Source organism: Glandiceps talaboti, chromosome 8 (assembly GCF_964340395.1).
Source record: "Glandiceps talaboti chromosome 8, keGlaTala1.1, whole genome shotgun sequence".
In the NCBI taxonomy this organism is placed as follows: domain Eukaryota; kingdom Metazoa; phylum Hemichordata; class Enteropneusta; family Spengelidae; genus Glandiceps; species Glandiceps talaboti.
In genome coordinates, this window is record NC_135556.1 from 20,558,665 (window position 1) to 20,580,708 (window position 22,044).

The 22,044-nt window shown below is 37.1% G+C and overlaps 1 pseudogene across 1 annotated transcript; it reads left to right on the forward strand.

The window, feature by feature from the left end:
- Positions 1–3,819: 3,819 nt before the first annotated feature.
- Positions 3,820–21,730, forward strand: LOC144438898 (sodium- and chloride-dependent glycine transporter 1-like; annotated as a pseudogene). Its single transcript, XR_013481088.1, has 14 exons — positions 3,820–3,935; positions 9,787–9,979; positions 10,351–10,482; positions 11,160–11,421; positions 12,229–12,361; positions 13,354–13,486; positions 14,136–14,241; positions 14,947–15,071; positions 15,479–15,591; positions 16,542–16,673; positions 17,115–17,215; positions 17,562–17,662; positions 18,560–18,709; positions 21,295–21,730. The product of XR_013481088.1 is annotated as a sodium- and chloride-dependent glycine transporter 1-like (transcript).
- Positions 21,731–22,044: the final 314 nt, after the last annotated feature.

Consider the following 22,044-nt stretch of genomic DNA (forward strand, 5'->3'; position numbering starts at 1 on the left):
GGTACGGGGTAGAGAAATAATCAGATGCCGGGGAATCCCGGCCTTGTCACTGACGACTATATGGTGATATCATTGGGCAAACAGAAAGTAGATCTAATGATCTCCTCAGCTGTTGTTTTAGGAATTAAAGTTTACTATCTGAATATAGGTAAAATCCGCCTTCCTTCACCAAAACAAACTGATTAACAAACTGAGTTCTTATTGTATGCTATTTGCTCTGAAGATTATTTTTAAAGCTAGTGATAATAATATGCAAGGCGTGAGGTACTAGGATAACTGTGTAAACCGTCTTTGCATATATGTGGTAATGGGATGTCCCGTCGACATCATTCATCTATAAATAACATACAGAAATCCCCCTTACTCATAATTCGTCCTTGGGACGATTGATTTGTATATATAAAATGACCTCATAATCCCTCTTATTTTATGCTATGCATGGTTGGCTCAAGGTGTCTGTCACACGATGAATTGCTATATTAGGGCTAACACCCATGGAATAATAAAAACAAATAAATGAAACCACAGAAGCCCAGACTTCAACTAGATTAAAAGGTTGGTCAATAAGAGATCGAAATTACATAGAGAAATATCGTTGCAACGTCAACGAAGACATCTCTGGGAATCATAAGTCAAAACGTTATTAACATCAAATATCACTGTTTTGGGAATTCATATCAAAGCCAAAAACAACAAAGCATTGGTATAGCGCCTACTACGGGAACAAATGGTGAAAATTGCACAAGAAATGCAAGATATGTTGACTCTTGTAAGCCATGCATTCGCCGGCTCCAAGAGTCTGCAACGTACGGTTGGAACAAAGTGACATGGAATTTGTCACCCCTTCAAAGCTTTGTCGTTCGTGTGATACTCTTGATATTCAGAATGCCACAGCTTGCAATTAATACAAAGGCAATTTGAAATTATTATTCTCCATCAAAGTCAGCAAAGCTTTGGGTTCAAAACTTATCATAGTAAGAATACTCATTTAGAATGTTAGTGCACCAATGTTTTTCCCACGTTTTTAATTTTGATCATTCATCTGCACTGTGTATTTTTGCCATCTGATAAAAGTGTGCTGGAGCAATACTTGAAACACGTGCTTACCTATTGTTTTTTATTTATACTGGGGACATTCAGTTCAGCTTTTAAATCTGGTCCACTATCAAAAGTTTTGTGGAAATAAGTCACAGCCCTTCTCTAACGAGAACATTGGTGAATCTCGCCTGCATGCGAACAAACGTAGTCGTAATTTTGACAGACAAATGATTTAATATAAATTTATAACCTGTCGCGTTGGTATTTCATCACGTGGTCAGACTTTTCCAGTGGCAATAGAAAATTACATATTTCAACACAGGGATTCGGAAAAGGACTTTCTATTTCTTTTTTAAAAACTTTTTCCCAAAATATTTTACCTCAGTGACAAGGTGTCACACAATAAAGTGACGACTTGAAAAGCTGGCGTTGTTGTCGTTTTGTTGGTTTACATGCATTACCTTTACCGAGCGCCCTCAAGCGGTGGTCCTTAGACCAAGTCGCCGAAGTCATTCTCTAAGGTTTCCCTAGCTAAACGTCAATTCGCGTTTACCTAAATACTCATGTAATTAACCTTTCACAGTACTACTTTGTTACAAATTTCACCCTAGCAATATCGCAATTATAACTAGAGTACTTGTAAAGCTTTTAGAAGTTGATCTTGCTATCATATCGTGCTAGTGGCATTGTACTAGCCCACCTCTTTAAAATCCGACGATTCCTGTTTGCTTTTACTTAGACGACATTTAATAAATGTTGTGATGAGACTGAGTGACTAGAGAAGGTGCCGAGTCAATAAAGTAGCTCCGCTACTAAAAAACCAGAGTGAATATGCACTTTGAAATATTATAAGCAGTCTCATCATACACTTTTTAAGTCTCACCACATACATACATACATACATACATACATACATACATACATACATACATACATACTTGTACTCCGGCTGGGCGTTAAATTTCGACTGACAGTTACAAATGAGGCTATTGACCAATCAGGGAAAAGCGTGAAGACCGGTGTATCAGCAGTGTAGCAAATTTATCAAATGTCGGTTATCAAATGTCGGTGGCGGGAGTGTATTTGCTGTGTATGAGATCCAATTAATGGCATCCAGGGAAGAGTGATTAGACGCAGACAATCATAACAAAAACATGACCGAACAGATAAGACTTCCGTTCACACGTTGAACACTATTTTCGTAATAATAAACATTACCTCAGAGTGTATTTAGAAGGTGAATAAAATACACATACTACAACTTGTACTTGCAAGGTAGACGGTATAATGGCAGGGAGAAAGCGACGGTTTGCTGTTACTAGTATGACATTTGAGGACATAGATCAGAAACTGAAGACAAGTGTACTGAAAAATACACTGAAAAAAATACTAGCTCATCATGCAAGTTTGGAATAGTTGGGCCGAGGAGAGGGATGAAGACGGAATGGACAAAAAAGTCACAATAATTGTGGACGGTATTGCACTGTAGTTTGAATGGTGTATTTTACTACAACTTGCGAGAGGTAGACGGTACTACTATTGCTTCGTAATACACGACATTTCAAAAGTTTGAATGGTGTATTTCATTTGCATGTAATTAATATGCTGTTTCTTTACACTAGACACAGATAAACAATTTTGCTGAAAGTTGTATTTTTGATGTCAGTAGCCATGTTTTGTTTTATCAGTGGCGATTAAATTTCAAATTCACTAGTTGCATACACATGATGGATGTGATTGTATTGAGTAGTTTGTTATATGAATGTCCTACATAATAATATCAAGCAAATACATAGTGGTATGAAATACACTGTACATTGGGGATGTAATTGCTATTTTTGTCGTGCAACATAGCGATATAGTAACGTGTGTGACATTGAATGTTGACACAGGCCTGTATTCAGTTTGTTGACACGTGTCAGCTTCGATTGGAAGTCACGTTGGCGTCAGGGTGTCTTGTCGAAAATCAAAACATAAACATTGAGTGTATGAAGTTTTTCCTGGGAAGAATATGACACCATTGAATTATTTGCAAGGGTACAAGATAAATGCCATCCTGGCAATACACGCCTCCTACGTCGGCGTGTATTTACCCGGACGGCATTTATTACTTGTATACATACATACATACATACATACATACATACATACATACATACATACATACATATATACCTACATACATACATACACATACACACACACATACATACATACATACATACATACATACATACATACATACATACCTATCCCCCATTCCGTCTCCCTAAACCCCCTCTCTCTCTCTCTCTCTCTCTCTCTCTCTCTCTCTCTCTCTCTCTCTCTCTCTCTCTCTCTCTCTCTCTCTCTCTCTCTCTCTCTCTCTCTCTCTCTCTCTCTCTCTCTCTCTCTCTCTCTCTCTCTCCAAGGGTAATACCATAGCTTTAGCTACCATACCTCTGTTGAAAAAAGCTTTCACATTTCGAAATTCATGGTGAACCCGACGGTGACCTTGACTACCGTTACATTTAAAACGTCCAAAAATTTCAATTTCCAAATGAAAATATAAATAAAGCTCGTCAACATTAACTTCGACAGCTCTGTTATGCATTATATACATAAATTACAATTTTATAATACCTAAACTGCGGCAATAAATTAATAATCAAGGTGACACAAACAGGTACAAGTATGTACATACCGCCCTCCTCGACCAATCGCTTTCCTTGCTTATTTGCCTAAACAATCAACAGGTAGACATGCAAAGCGGAAAGCAATAAAGACAACATTTCAACTTTGGAATGCAACCTGTCGGGTAGTAATACTTTCAAGACAACTTCAACGTACCGTTTGACAAGGATACGCTGGTGAATTGAGTTGCCAGGACTAAAATGACTACCAACACTAAAGACAGGGTAAGAACACAACGTTTCCTAACCTTCAAGTTCAAGATAAAGTACTATTCTCTCCAATGAAGGATGGCAACATTTACATTGATCAACCGTGAGACATTCTTTAACACACTGTACAAATGTATGCTTCACTTTGTTCTACACTGTTAACGACTTGTTCATGTAACTTGTTAAGGGCTTTAATATGCCGGATAAGGACCATGGTAGTCGATGACTTTCACTTGAAATTCAGAAAACTTGCACACCCCTCTTTTAAATTTACACAGTAACGTTTGATTGTTGACTTTTTTACACAGAGAAAGCGAAATGCAAACATGTATGCATTAGAGTTAATCCAGGTGGCACATTGGAAAATAAAGGCGCCTTTCTTCGGTAATTTTGAGACCAAAGGTCACATCTAACGTGTTGGCCGAAAGTGGTGTTACATGTATATGTAGTAGTCATGATAAAAATCTACATGACTTCTTTTTAACCTCTGTGTGGGCGTAACGTTAGCTTTGTACTGGTACACCGTGTACGGGGATGATCTCATTGTGAAAGTTGTTTATCATGCAGTTGTTGGTTATCTATATATTCATGGCACATACTTTCAGATCTTGAAAAGTCATTTAGTGTGACCTTCGCCACACGCGTGCATGTACATTATAGTAGGCAGACGTAATTGTACGACCTTACTTTGGGTCAATCTTGATATCCGCGGATATTGTAAATTATTGATGCTATAGCCAGGTTACGGTTTATCACGTTGTAATAAAGCTCGGGTCATGGACCTACTACTACGGCAACACCTTTGGTACAATGACATTAAATTTTATCCCTTTTTCTCAAAGTCAGAACATCCTTCCCTGTTCAAGTTGACAGACTGGAAACTAACCAAATCGTCAATAAAACTATACTTGGGGTGTCACATAATTTCAGGCGAACTTTTTTCTTACTTTTTTTTACTACCGTTGGCCTTCTTTGATGTAGATCAGACCATGAACCTTGCTCTATCATAACACCGCGTGTATGAGTCACTTTTTCAAATAAAATTATATTGTAATGTATTGCTTTATGCCACTAATGCATGAATTATAATAAACGTGTACTTTAATACAGAAACTAAAGGTGCAATAGTGAAGGACGTGCATGACAAATAGCTCTAACAGAGCCTCCGGCATTCTTATAGAAAGTTGTACGGGTATGTGCAACCCCAAATGCGTTACCTTTTCACGAAAAAAATCCATAAACATGCAGAGGTCGACTTTTCATCTGAAAATTCCTGAATCAGAGGTCGATAACACAGGAAAAGTCTCCATGCTTTAGATATAGTTAAAATGATGTAGGCTTGTGTTTCACTAATGCAACTGTCACATACATTCCAACCGTAGAAATGAACTTGAGATATTTTGTACCTAGAAAAGCACCAATTGCAGATAGAAAACCAATATGCATATGGTATCCTATTGTCTTTTAGCCAGGCACTTTAGCATAACCAACTACAAAAGAGAACATTCTAGTCCAGTTGCCAGAGGTGGTTTTGGGGGGTTAACCTTGCAATGTGAGTTATATGATATTTTTTTTGTAGATTCCACCTCAGAAAGGTGTCCTGTTAGCATATCTGACGGGTGCCACTCGCGCACCCCTGGGCATTTTGTTATATCGCGAGAAAACCGAAATACCATGTACTGCTATGGGTAAACACATGTTTTGGTAGGTCTAATACTTACTACCTATAAAACCATGTCAAAGTTACTTAAAAGTCATATTTACATGTTACACACTGTATACTATGAATAATCAGTCAATTACAAATATTTTGTCAAAAGTTTTGGATATTAAAATATCATAATTAGGCCAAAGGTCAACAAAATGACGCCATTTCCAGGTGTTATGACGTATAGATAGTGACTGTGTTTTCTGTGTTGTACAAAGACACGTAAATAACAAAAGAATACAATGGAACGAAACAATGGAAAAAGCTATTAGTAGCGAGAACAATAAGCGTCTAAAACTTAATCTCCGGTGATGTTTGTATAGCTTTTGTTAGTGATAGTGTCACGTTCAAGTTAAAGTGCTGGGCTTGAAACAAAGGGAACCATTGAAGACGCTTTCAACTTTAAAAAGACGGGATGTCAAGATACGTCAATGTCGGCTAGATGTCAAACAAACTTATTATAATTTCAAAGGAATATGATTTGTATACATTTCTAGTCGGCATCACCTGTCATAAGAATAAATTATTATTCAAAGTATTTGTTAGCATAGCAACGAACATTGATGCGTGGCAGTAATATATAACCTGAATATCATGTGATCATATGTCAATATAGTGAACTCCCAACCAATCGGATGTTTGAAACGTGTCATGACGTCGGATGCAGATTTAGAATAAGAATTATGTTGTGATTTTAATATGCTTTGCATATCGAGAGACGCCCCTTTTCTGGGCTATATCTATAGTAACTTTGAGTGTATCTGGACCTCTCTCTACGAAATAAACCGTCTTCAAGTTACATTCTGTTGTGTTGCTAAGTATAATTCCCTAATAATAATAGTTCTTATTGGCATATCGAAAAGAGATTCACAGATTGTCAATAGATAAATTATATCGATTTTAACACGACATTATGTTTTTGACACAAATATAGATAAACTAGTATTTCAACTCTAGACTAACAATAGCAGAGACACAAATAAACACAGCAGGATCCTCGGCCAAACACATTGAACACTGATAAGCATTGCTATTCTTTCACATTGCATTAAAAACAGGCTTCTAATGAAAACATTACAGGTGGACTTGATGATTTGAATGGCTGCAATTGTTTATTTCCTAACTGATAATCCACATTTCAACTTGACTACTTCTACATCCCCACTGTGCACGGCACATATGTAATTGTTTCTTTTGCATTAGAAGTTGTCTGAGGGTGTGTAATAAATATCATGTTACATGAATGAAACACAAAGCCTACACCATTTTAGCTGTAAATCTTCACTGAAATAGAATAAAGGTAAATCGATGGAAGATTTCCCCAATATTTTTCTCTCACAACAATCCGTGATATGCATGATGACATGCAACTGGGGGACAGCATATACGTACTAGTCCTTCATGCTGCACTAGCTGCAACTGGCATAAAACACATCCCCAAGTAACCAATTTATATTCACTAAAAATTGGTCAGTTGCTTATAAAAGGACATTGCATCTGTTAAGTAGTGGTCACTATTATCCATAGGTGATCATGATGTAGTGACAAGTTAAATCTTGACCGAAAACTTAATATTGAATCTGTCGCCCGAGGCCTGTTACAACTGCAGCACGAGCTGGTTTGTAACTGTAGCACCGTTTTTCGATCAGACAACCACAGTCTATTCACTGAAAAGTGTTAAAATATATACCAGACATCATACATGTTAATCAGTGGTCGACCTTATCCATTGGTATCGTAATCGCCGTTGAGGGCGCTGATTTTTGGGTGCTTACCAAAAATCAATTTGATTTGATTTACCATATATACAGTTACAAAAAATACATTCACCCATAGATGTTTCAACACAGTTCAGGATGTATGATATTATCAGTATTGTATCTTACAAAAGATTCTTTAAAAAAAATACATTCAGGTATAACTAAATGCATGTCTATTTTTTGGATTCTATATGGGTAGATGTTTTCAACTTGGGCCGCATAACCCCGTATGAAAATATTTGGAGTGCAAGGTACATTTTATCTCACTTATGAACACAAATATGATAAACACTTTTGTGTTAGTTTTCCCTCTTTCATCCGACAATGGTTTTTATTTGTGTTTAGAGAGATAAAACGTGTGGTCATTTTATTGATGTCTGTATTTGTTCTATGTAATTTGTAACAAAAATGTGCTAGACGTAAAAACACCGTGGTGTCGAATTGAAACTCTATAGTCGCTCTGGTCTGTAGCTATGAAACTAAACCTGGTAACCTGTTTTCTGTGGCATCTTTTGTGACCTAGTCCCAGGGGCCCAGATTTAGCTCAACCATCAATCCCCCGAGTCTGATATTCATGTCGGCAAATATATATTTGTTCACACTGCCAATATCTGCTTTAACGGTTTGTATCTGACTTAATAATTAATACGGTAGATGCACCCGCATCCATCCCCCAGCCCGCGACATACCCCCCTACACACACGCACACACACTCACACACAAGTTAATGAACTGATCACAGCAATTGTGACTCATACTATATGACCTTTAACCTTATGGCCATCAGGAGATTTAAGCTTTTTTGTGAGGAAAACAAGTGGACAACAACTGTTTAACCCCATTGAAATCAGTGTGTTAGTTACACGGATGTAAATACACGGTTAAAAGACGTTGTACGTGTAATATGTATGCATGAAACATTCTTCGTTGACTTTGCGTTTGCAAACAAGCTTATATCGATCGAGCATGCATACAAGTGCTTGTATTATTCGCGAGACTGTCGCTGTTATAACTGTGCAAATACAGTTTTAAATGCACGTTTAAAAAAAAGAAGAAGAAAGTATTTGTAGGGGTAAAAAGAATGCGTTACGCAATACTCTGCTATAACTTTACTAGTAGAGCACACAATTTATAATACTTGTAAAGCGCTTTGAACACAACACGGGAAAGCGCTATTCAAAAACCAGCTACATTAATTATCATTACACTAATGTGAGAGGTGTGCTTCGAGCTTGTCATTAAACTTCACCAGGTTATAGTATGTCGTATCAGATACCAGGGTCCAATTTGGAGGTGCAATGCAACCAGAACATTGAATCCATAGCTATTCAGAGAGTGTGTGTACTCGGCTGTAACCGTACGTCTATACACCGAGAGAAATGTTCATAAGTAGAATAATTATTGCTCCGGTGACCTAGAATAAAGCTTTCTAAAGGAAAGGGCGTATGTATAGACTGAGAAGGTTAATCTTTACTGAGGACAATTACCAAACTTCCAAATGTCATTCAATAGAGGCTAAGTAACAAAGACACCTGTTAATATTGGTGGGCAGATCAGAAACCGTGACGAAAAAAGGCTAGGTACACCTTGATCATCAATCATGTAATTTCACTCAAGGTTTCAAATTGAACAGCGGATCAGTTTAAACAGTCAGGTTGGAGTGACAACCCTACCCTTACCCTTCATCAAAGTTAGTCATGCACCCTAACTATTGAACCGTGTTAACCTAAAAAAATGTCAAACGTTCTAGATCTGATTCCATGACCTGGATTTACACAATGTATGAAAGCAATTGCGGGCAAGGTCATTGTGTTGTTATGGCAACAGGGAACAAGATTTGAAAAGAACTGTCATTGCGCTCTTTTCATCACCAAAACTCATCAAAGCAAAGGAATCTTGACGTGACCCTTTAACTATTAAAAGTACTTTATCTCCTCGCCGCGGTCTGAGACTCACTGTCGGTCTGTCTGTCTGTCTGTCTGTCTGTCTGTCCATGCTGTCGGTCGGTCAGTCTACATGGCTTCAATATAAAATTATGTTGTGACATAACACGAAGCTGTTTGTTTGTTTGTCTGTGTCTGTCTGTCTGTCTGTCTGTCTGTATTCTCTCTCTCTTGTCTCTCTCCTCTCTCTCGTCACTCTCTGTAGCTTGTTATTGTTAAATTCGCCCATTAATTAAAATACATGTATTCAAAATAGATTTTCATCCATTTTAAGAAAAAACGTATTTAACTTCAGAATACCAGCCATCAGTCTATTCCATTAGAAATGCCCCGCTTCATATTATTTTAGTTCAAGGTCAAGGACCCCATTAAAATTTATGGTGATCGCAAAGAATCATATTTCCGAGATTAAATGTAAACTTATACCTTTTTTTCACACACTCATATTTTAACAGGATGGTGACCTTATTGTCAGAGGTATAGAACTGGAAGATATCTCAAAGAATGGTGTACAAAGTGAAAGTGATGAAAACACAAAGAGGGGGAACTGGGGTAGTAAACTCGACTTCATCCTATCCTGTTTAGGATTTGCTGTAGGCCTTGGCAACGTCTGGAGGTTCCCATACCTGTGTTATGCCAACGGTGGCGGTGAGATATAGTTACTTTATGTATCGCGTCTCTCTTTACATTTATATATTCTCAGCGAGAATTCATCATGGATGAAGGGTTTAGCATCTTCACTGGCAATGATTAGTCACATGTTAATATCTTAGATTTGAGCAAAACTACAGGAAGAGAAGAGGTGATTTATAGAAAATGGTGTTAACAGGGCTCTGTTCTCTACTTCACGACGGACGATGGACCAACAATATTCGAAATAATAAAATTGAACTTAAAGTTTCCACTCTCTTTTGCTTCTGTTTCTGTATCCCTGTCAATCATTCTCTGTTTGCATAGTCAGCATCACCACTTCATCTAAATCAAATTATTCACATATATTTTTAACATGCAAATTACAGGTGCCTTTTTGATTCCATACATCGTCTGTTTGGCCCTAGCCGGACTACCAATGTTCTACTTTGAACTCGCCCTAGGACAATTTGCTAGTTTGGGATGTATCTCTGTCTGGAAGCTTTGTCCTATATTCAAAGGTAAGGTTGACACTATGCAATAGGCAGATCATACCGTAAACAATTGTGTGGTTCCAATTATATTCAAATTTAAAATAGGGGGGGGGGGGTAGGTAGATTTTTTATTTTATTTTTTTTCATGTGTGGGTGTCTAGTTCAGGTGTTCCATTATTTTCCAAATGGTCTCCGCGTTGTTTATTAGTTCCTATCAGATGTACAGCCATTACAGATTGGAAGAATAGTTTTATATTGTCTTTTTAAGTTGATGTCAGTTTCTGCACTCACTATTTCTTGCGAGACTTCACGATTTTCACGATTTTATTATTATTTTTCTCGAATACGCCAAAAAAGTTTAGGATCAGCGTGAAAAACTAGGTGGGGTCGGGTAACCGGAACCAAACAACTTTTTTTGGTCTATTATGTACTTTGTTCGCTACACAGACAGACAGACAGACAGACAGACAGACAGACAGACGGACAGACAGGCAGACATGTGTGTCTTGTTTACAAAGGTGTGTGTATGCATTACAACATGTAAATGCTTCGTTTCCCTTCCCGTCTGATGAAGTTTATTTCATTCCGTTATAATGTTATCCATGTTTCATTTGATTTACATGTATCTTAAAATAGTTGCAACCGTTTGTCTTTTAACTTTCATGACCTTATCACCACAAATTTTTTTTGTAACTTCCTGACAGGACTTGGTTATGGTATGTTAATAGTGACAGCATTGGTATGTGTCTACTACAACGTCATCATCGCATGGACGATATTCTACCTGTTTGCGTCATTCTCCAACCTGCCAGGTTTACCATGGGTGGGTTGCGACAACTGGTGGAACACAGATCTTTGCGCCGATGATATAACCATGAACGGCACAAACATAACATCATTAATGATGAGGCAGAATGGTACCAATATTACCCACATACCTATACGTGCTACTCAAGAATACTGGGAGTGAGTCGCATGCTCGATATACTTGTTTAAAATACAGTTTCCTAATTTGTGTAAACAAAGGAAGGAAGGGAGACGGTTCTGGGTATCCATGATACATTTGTAAACACAAACGTAGTGTTATTTGGCGATTCTGTGAAGGCCCCTGAAAATACAGATTAATGCACCAATACTAACTACGTAGACTACCTATATAGTTAGGTTTGTGTTTTCGACATTCAATTGTGTATCTAAAATACCATTATAAAGACCATACCATGAGAGCACACGTTGTCCCCGCATGGCAAGGCACGTATATTGTTAGAGTGATAATCGGTTTGGCAAGGTTGGTCGAGGTCACAAACACTTCTCGAGCCAAACAAGCTAGCTGCATACAGACGATCCTTTTGAAAAGCTCTTTCATTGTAACATGACAAAGAAGTGTCTTCACGTACGTAAATGTATTCAGACCGTCATCAGTAGAGGTCTGTTTTATTCTTGAAACTTAGGTGCAGCTTCTTTTGTCAACACATAATATGGGGGATGCAATTGTGGCATTTAAAACTATTGAATACTGTATGGTCATTGATATGGTTAGACTATTATTTAAATGTTTTGAATGTTAAGGTAAACTTGAAAAAAATATCTGCTCATCATAATGGACACTACCTAAAGATAACATTCAAAACATAATAATAATTTATGTAAATGTATATATAATTATTCAATATTCATATTTGAGTTATGGTGATACATGTGTTTGATTAAAGACAGCGGTTGGTACAAGTCACTGTGCCCAACCGATCAATAATTTCTTCAATCTGTTAACAGCTGGTTGGTGCTGAGACGATCTGCAGATATCAACGAATCTGGATCTATCGTTTGGCAGTTGGCACTGTGTTTATTACTCGCATGGGTAGTTGTCTTTCTTTGTATAGCCAAAGGAGTCAAGTCATCTGGAAAGGTATGTCAAACTTGTTTGGAAACCAATTTGTGCCCTTTCAAAGGAGGCGATCGTTCTACTCTATTCAACACAGAGGGCAGTGGTGTAGTTCGTGACTTCGAGTTGTGAGAATACTCGGGAGGCCCGGGCTACGAAACGTTCATAGAGCCGAACGAGTAGAGGGTGGATGGTGGGTCAATTTACAGAAAGCTACCGTCTGTACATTTTTATATAGGGGGTAGGTTTGTACTAAGATATTCTGTTGTGGAGAGCTGTAATATTTTCAAGTTTCTCTGCATAGTTAATCCGATGCAGTTATAACCTCAAACGTTCTCGATGCCTTGGTAATATATGTAATTTAGATATGCAATTGTTCTTCATTTGTTCAATAACATATATAAGCCCGGTGTTCTTTAGTGGTTTTTAGTTCAAAATCAAGTTTGGCTAACAAATATTGGACGTTCGTACTAGTATTGTCCACGTTGCACTGAGTACTACACGGTACTGTATATTACACCACGTGCAAGCCAAGATGCACGAGTTGAAGAAGAAAATAGGGGATTTTAATACCCTGGTCGTTCTACGTCACGACAACGCACGTCTACGTCATAGGTTCTGTGCTACTCGAAACATAGGACTATCAAACCGTTTTCACCGGCTGGACGAAGAAAAATATCTAATTGTACGTAACTGTATAAGGCCTGAATTTAATCCAGAATGAGCCGTACTTGCTTACGTCGACTTGAACTTCATACGACTGTACTATACTATAAACAATGTAGACAATTTTACTTTGCATTTGTCAATGTACAACACATTAATAAAACTTAGAATTCCATTTTTTTACTACTGTAACAAATAAACACTTCATTATAATCGCTACATTTGAATAATCTGTCGAAATTAGTAAGAACACTCTCGAAAGGAAAATAACTCTAACTGTATTCACGCCCTTGTGTTTATGTGAATTCCACACAGCATAGATTTATTTGTTTCTCAATTTTCATTTTAAGGTGGTGTACGTTACAGCTACCTTTCCTTATGTTATACTGGTGATACTACTGATCAGAGGAGTGACCCTTCCTGGCTCCTTGGATGGCATCCTTTTTTACATAAAACCTAGATGGAATTTGCTGCTAAATGCAAAGATATGTAGTTAAATGTTCCGTCTAAAGCAGTGTATTTTGTAGTCTCGCTGCCAGACTCGTGACTATCGTCCCTAATCTGTTTATGTATACCGAGCGGCGCAGCCGCCAGAAGAGATGGACTGGTCCCTCTCTTCTCGCGGCTGCGCCGCTCAGCATACATAAACAGATTAGGGACGATAGTCACGAGTCTGGCAGCGACACTATGTATTTTGTTGCACTAGTCGCGACAATATCAACATATACATGTATGATTAAATATTTGAAAGCGCGCGCACCCACACACACACACACACACACACACACACACACACACACATATACACACACGCGCGCGATTGTCGTAGCATTCGAGTACATGACGATGATTCTGGAATACCTATCGAGGTATGTGTAACTTGTATAAATGGGTGTCTTCACATTAGAATTGTCAGGCAAAATATCTTTACTATCCACGGTGTCTTTGGTATAAAGCTACACATAAGTAGACATAAATAACACAAATTTATTATCTACATGCATTGATGGTTTTCCCATTTGTTTTTATGACAATGGCGGCTATAAACGTCACAGTTACAGAATAGTTGTCATGGTGGTGAGTTGATTTCATGACAATAGTATCACACTTGATACCTTACCATCATTCCCACAGGTCTGGAAGGATGCAGCAACTCAAATATTTTATTCGTTGGGAGTCGCGTTCGGTGGTCTACATACACTTGGAAGTTATAATCGTTTCCATAACAACTGCTACGCGTAAGTACATTGCATTCAAGTTATTTCACTAATGTTCACTCAGCAGTTGCGCCCTCTACCCAAACTGATGCACTTGGAATTTTGAAGAGCTAAAACGTCGCCAAAGCCCGGGTGTCAGCGATCATTACCATAGAAGATGTTGATTGTCGTGGTTAGGTCACAGGCCAATTGAATTACATATCAATTAAATGAAAACAGAATACATTAAACAGCTTGCAAAATGTTGTTGAAACATATAAACTTTTCTAGCATTATCAAGCGCCCATATAAAATTCTTTCCTTTAAGCCATGACAGCTTCATCATCATGTATATAGAATTTACCACTGGTTGAACAGACTTTATATGAGGTACCTTAAAGTATTAGACTATACGACATGAGGGAAAATGTCATGTTTAGTTATATATATATATATATGGGTGTGTCTGTGTGTGCCTGGGATGTCTGTGTATGAGTATGTGCCTCTGCCTGTGTCTCTGTGTGTCTGGAAAATATCATGTTTAGTTATATATATATATATATATATATATTATATATATATATATATATATATATATATATATATATATATATATATATATATATAATATATATATGTGTGTGTTGTCTGTGTCTGTGTCTGTATGTGTATGTGTATGTGTGTATGTGCCTGTGTCTGTGTAAATTAAATGCACTTTTTTAACTTCAATATATTTTATCAATACAGGGATGCCCTAATTGTTGCCCTGTGTAACTGCGGTACCAGTGTCTTTGCCGGTTTCGTCATTTTTTCTGTGATTGGATTCATGGCCTACGATTCGGGAGAAGCGGTCGCTGATGTGGTTCAATCTGGTATGGTAGATATGTATACATTCATTATGTTACAATATATAGGGGGTAACACAATAACCCTAGGCCTATGTTCGAGTTGAATTATGAAGTAAATAATCTTAGGTATATGGTAATCAAATTGTATGATGAGAGAGAGAGAGAGAGAGAGAGAGAGAGAGAGAGAGAGAGAGAGAGAGAGAGAGAGAGAGAGAGAGAGAGAGAGAGAGAGAGAGAAGAGAGAGAGAGGGGGGGGGGGGAGGGAGAGAGAGAGAGCGAGAGATAGACCGAAAGAAAGAAAGAAAGAAAGAATGAAAGAAAGAAAGAAAGAGAAAGAAAGAAAGAAAGAAAGAAAGAAAGAAAGAAAGAAAGAAAGAAAGAAAGAAAGAAAAATATTATAATTATATAATTTTCCTATATGCTCTCTCCAGGTCAAGGTCTTGCATTTGTTGCATATCCTGAAGCCATTTCTCGTCTCCCAATATCTCCATTATGGGCTATTCTTTTCTTCCTCATGTTGTTTACACTTGGCTTGGATAGTCAGGTATGTATCCAGTTTATCACAATGATTTAATTTTATGTGAATGTATTAGGTACAATTTTATTCAAGCACATATTCAAATACAATGTATAAAATTCACTGAGGGTGACACATAAATGTATTTTTTTTTAAAAACCTCCAATGACTCGGTACGGTATTCATAGGGAAATTCAAGAGACTGTGGCAACCATGGTAAAGAAAAATGTATTTTGAAAGACATGACAGAAAACACATAAGAGTGATGAAATTTACAGAGACTAGACCCACGGTGACAATTATCAAAAGAGGAAGGACTAAGGTGTTACAAAAATGCAATGCACGTTAGATTAAGTTAAATTTGTTCCACAGAAAAGGTTTGACATGGCTTTTAAAACGATGTAACAATGCAACTAAACTATTATATATATATATATAGATCGGTTTAACAATTCAAGTTTATGAGTTGTCAAAGAGTTTTGTGTAGGTGGAACTGACTTAAGGTTCTACACTTTATCAGATTTTCGCCTTATGAAGATTCACCACCCTTTAAACCGCTGCTCTTAAAGCTTTCGTGGCAACTTCATCCTTCAAAAACATTTGGTCATCAGTGTATTAAAAAGTGTGAGGATGAGGTCGAAACAAACTTGAATGATACACAGCTATATGGCAAAATCCATTATAACAATCAGTAAGACTCTTAGAAACGAGACTGAAAGCTTGCGCTTTCAAATGGTGTAGTCATTAAATCGCTCAAAATGAACTTCCAACAAGACGTGTTGTTTTTAACGATAAGATTACTGGAGTATACACGACCGTGGCATTAATTATAAGACCACCACCCCTAGTTCTACAAGTATATGTCTGCTGTAATAGCATTGATATTGTGATAGAACAAACATCACCGTAGTAATTCAGTAAACTTCAATAGGGGCTTCGAAAGATGACTTAGTTTGTCTATATGATTTTCCCAACAGTTTGTTATGATGGAAACTGTTGTCACTGCTGCCATGGACGAATTATCGGAAACTTTTAGGAAGAGAAAGACTCTAATCACATGCATATTCTGTGCTATATGGTGTTGTTTCGGTTTACCATGTGTTCTAAATGTAAGTATATAAAATGTGAAGCAAACCTTGATAACCATTTTCGTGAATTCTTACATTTTCATATAGCATGTCTTCGAAAGTTTAAAACCATGCAACTGTCTTGTCCCATGATGAGATCTTTCAAATAAATTTAATTTAAAAAACTTCATCATTAGAATTGAAGTACATGTATTGAAAGAACAAATTATGTTGACTTGTAATATTCTTTGTACATAGCACCTACACATGTATATCATAATTCCGTATATACATCCCTTGTCTTATTTTAACAAATGTAAATTATCTTTCCTCGACGTAAGTGTGCTGCACCCCCCCCCCCCAATACAGCAAGCTTTCATGTGTAAACATTTGTATTTCACTTGGCTTATATGATGAAATGTTTTAACGACCATTTAAAAGCCATTTATACTTTTATTTTTCCCTTCAACTCCTAAAATTCAGTCCGGTGTGTATTGGTTGACTTTGTTTTTATTGGTACTCAGCAAGCTTCGCTTTGATTATCATCGCTATTTTGGAGTGTGTCGTCGTCTCAATATTTTATGGTAAATATCTTTTTCCCTTGTTTAGGTTGTTTTCTATAATAACAAACAATTCAGCGTTAAATGCATAAATGTGATAGGAATGGTCATATTAGAACTCTCCTCGATCAACAAACGTCAATATTTCAGGTTTCACTTTGATTACTGCAAAAAGCACCTGTAAAATATCTAAACAGACTTAACTATATTTATGTCGTATTTTATGATAATATTTTGATAATATTTTGTAAATATACCTTGTTGAGAATACTTTGCCAAACGATATTTCTTCACATGTCTTTGTAGATTTAAAATTTGTTTTTTATCAGATGTAAAACATAACGAAACACTTTGTAATGATGCCTTTCAGGAATAAATCAATTCTCTCGTGACATCAAAACCATGTTGGGATATGAACCAAACATATTCTGGAAAGCATGTTGGGTCTTCATCAGTCCTTTTATTCTTCTGGTAAGAAAGCATTTTATAAAGTAACTTTATACAACCCGTTTCAAGTTACCGTTCACTGAAACTACGTCTTCTATACCAAAATAGCAATAATGCAATTTCTTGGCACATTTTATCTTATCAAGAAATGAACCATTTAAGCTTACTGCAACAAGACGCAGACTCACGGACGCCAGTGTTTTGATGTTTGCATCTGCATGGTGAAGCATTAGTTCATTTCATGTATATAAATGTAGCTAGAAATTGTATGCATTCAATCTTGCTATCTTAAAGTGCAGCATATGTAGTATTCAATTGGTTTGTTCGTGGTAGGCAGAGCCGGTGAACGGTAAATTGAAACGGACTGTACTTCAAGTGCTACAACCGAAACATTTAATCCTTGAAATTCATTTAAAAGGAAAATAAAAATTGAATATTTACACATGATGCCCATTTGTGGTATTTAGGCATTCACACTCGTTTATACAATGTTTCCAACACGTTTAACTTCCCATCTAACATGTAATGTTCAGCTGGAATGATTCTATGCCCCATTCTCTTTGGGATACAGTTATTTGTGATCTCTTGAATTCAAAAGTATCAAGTTGCCCATAGAATATAAGAATTGATGTACAGTACATGCATGCACAGACAGACAGTCATGCGTGATATATACGTGTGTCATGTACAGACAGACAGACATGTACATATATACATACATGTATTACATACATACATACATACATACATACATACATACATATATTGTACATAGATTACATACATACATACATACATACATACATACATACATACATACATACATATTTTTACACCATTCTCAAGACAATTCCGTTTACTTGTTTTATGAGTTAGTTGAGCTTACATAATAAACGGTATATCTTTTTCTTTTTATGATAGTGTGTCTTGATCTTCAGCTTTTATGAGTATGCGCCAGTAAATTATGCCGGAGAAGCATTCCCGATTTGGGCCGATCTTTTAGGATGGCTGATGGTACTGATAGCTCTCGCACCTTTACCAATCTACGCTATAAGGATCAGTTTGAAGGAGGTAAATTTCTTTTACAGTGTCATTCACTTCGGCTAGGGCATTTTTGAGTGGACACATCTATAATGATTTAAGCTTCAACATAGTTTTTTATTCATAATAAAAGTATTTCATTCGATCTACATAATAAAGTCGTCCGTGAGAGGAAATACATTGTCTCTGACAGACAGACAGACAGACAGACAGATAGATAGATAGAGATCTGACACACATACATACAGACATGCAGACATACATCCATACATACATACATACATACATACAGACAGACAGACAGACAGACAGACAGACAGACAGACAGACAGACAGACAGAATGAATTACATTTGGACGGAGAGAGAGAGAGAGAGAGAGAGAGAGAGAGAGAGAGAGAGAGAGAGAGAGAGAGAGAGAGAGAGAGAGAGAGAGAGAGAGAGAGAGAGAGAGAGAGAGAGAGAGAGAGAGATTTGGTGCAATTGGTGCTTTTCTAGGTACAAAATATCTCAAGTTCATTTCTACGGTTGGAATGTATGTGACAGTTGCATTAGTGAAACACAAGCCTACATCATTTTAACTATATCTAAAGCATGGAGACTTTTCCTGTGTTATCGACCTCTGCCACGATTCAGGAATTTTCAGATGAAAAGTCGACCTCTGCATGTTTATGGATTTTTTTCGTGAAAAGGTAACGCATTTGGGGTTGCACATACCCGTACAACTTTCTATAAGAATGCCGGGGGCTCTGTTAGAGCTATTTGTCATGCACGTCCTTCACTATTGCACCTTTAGTTTCTGTATTAAAGTACACGTTTATTATAATTCATGCATTAGTGGCATAAAGCAATACATTACAATATAATTTTATTTGAAAAAGTGACTCATACACGCGGTGTTATGATAGAGCAAGGTTCATGGTCTGATCTACATCAAAGAAGGCCAACGGTAGTAAAAAAAAAGTAAGAAAAAAGTTCGCCTGAAATTATGTGACACCCCAAGTATAGTTTTATTGACGATTTGGTTAGTTTCCAGTCTGTCAACTTGAACAGGGAAGGATGTTCTGACTTTGAGAAAAAGGGATAACATTTAATGTCATTGTACCAAAGGTGTTGCCGTAGTAGTAGGTCCATGACCCGAGCTTTATTACAACGTGATAAACCGTAACCTGGCTATAGCATCAATAATTTACAATATCCGCGGATATCAAGATTGACCCAAAGTAAGGTCGTACAATTACGTCTGCCTACTATAATGTACATGCACGCGTGTGGCGAAGGTCACACTAAATGACTTTTCAAGATCTGAAAGTATGTGCCATGAATATATAGATAACCAACAACTGCACGATAAACAACTTTCACAATGAGATCATCCCCGTACACGGTGTACCAGTACAAAGCTAACGTTACGCCCACACAGAGGTTAAAAAGAAGTCATGTAGATTTTTATCATGACTACGTATACTACATATACATGTAACACCACTTTCGGCCAACACGTTAGATGTGACCTTTGGTCTCAAAATTACCGAAGAAAGGCGCCTTTATTTTCCAATGTGCCACCTGGATTAACTCTAATGCATACATGTTTGCATTTCGCTTTCTCTGTGTAAAAAAGTCAACAATCAAACGTTACTGTGTAAATTTAAAAGAGGGGTGTGCAAGTTTTCTGAATTTCAAGTGAAAGTCATCGACTACCATGGTCCTTATCCGGCATATTAAAGCCCTTAACAAGTTACATGAACAAGTCGTTAACAGTGTAGAACAAAGTGAAGCATACATTTGTACAGTGTGTTAAAGAATGTGTCACGGTTGATCAATGTAAATGTTGCCATCCTTTATTGGAGAGAATAGTACTTTATCTTGAACTTGAAGGTTAGGAAACGTTGTGTTCTTACCCTGTCTTTAGTGTTGGTAGTCATTTTAGTCCTGGCAACTCAATTCACCAGCGTATCCTTGTCAAACGGTACGTTGAAGTTGTCTTGAAAGTATTACTACCCGACAGGTTGCATTCCAAAGTTGAAATGTTGTCTTTATTGCTTTCCGCTTTGCATGTCTACCTGTTGATTGTTTAGGCAAATAAGCAAGGAAAGCGATTGGTCGAGGAGGGCGGTATGTACATACTTGTACCTGTTTGTGTCACCTTGATTATTAATTTATTGCCGCAGTTTAGGTATTATAAAATTGTAATTTATGTATATAATGCATAACAGAGCTGTCGAAGTTAATGTTGACGAGCTTTATTTATATTTTCATTTTGAAATTGAAATTTTTGGACGTTTTAAATGTAACGGTAGTCAAGGTCACCGTCGGGTTCACCATGAATTTCGAAATGTGAAAGCTTTTTTCAACAGAGGTATGGTAGCTAAAGCTATGGTATTACCCTTGGGGGGGAGAGAGAGAGAGAGAGAGAGAGAGACAGAGAGAGAGAGAGAGAGAGAGAGAGAGAGAGAGAGAGAGAGAGAGAGAGAGAGAGAGAGAGAGAGAGAGAGAGAGAGAGAGAGAGAGAGAGAGAGAGAGAGAGAGAGAGAGAGAGAGAGAGAGAGAGAGAGAGAGAGAGAGGCAGGCAAGTCTCTTCTAATTTCACACAAGTCATATTTGTCTTTTGACACAGGGATTCTTCAAGGCATTCAAACCAACGTCTACCTGGGGCCCAGCACTTGACAAACATCGACTAGAAGCTGGCTATCCTTTACTGAATAGTGTGAATACTGGGCCAGGGCAAGAAGCGAAGTACTTAGCTGGGGCCTACCAAGGACCTTCCATGACAGGTTACATCAATACTGGATTCAAGACTGGAGAAACAAATCCATACCCAGCTAAGCCAGGCAACGTAAATGTGGGGACTTCAATGGGAGATTGAAAAATACTAACTTGTGGTAAAAAAAAAACGTTATCACAAATATTGTTGGACTAACTTACGTCAAACTCATTCGCAATGTACGTTAACTAGATTATAATTAAAAGGGATGCTTATATCCATGCTTATATCACACACACACACAGACACACACAGACACACAAAACCACACACGCATTAACTCATTAAAAACAAACACACACACACACACACACACATATATATATATATATATATATATATATATATATATATATATATATATATATATATATATATATATATATATATTGCAATTCAGTACAACATTCCAAAGCATTCCTATGTTGAACTGATGATGCACTTATATGTACTTATCAGGGTAAAAAAACGATCGGGCATGAAATAAACACATTTGAGTATTTCAAGTATCGAAATGGAGGCACATAGCCAATCTTCCTAATAGAGGACAAGCCACGGTAGTACAGAACGAAAAAGGGTTTCCTAGGAAAAGATATATCGTTC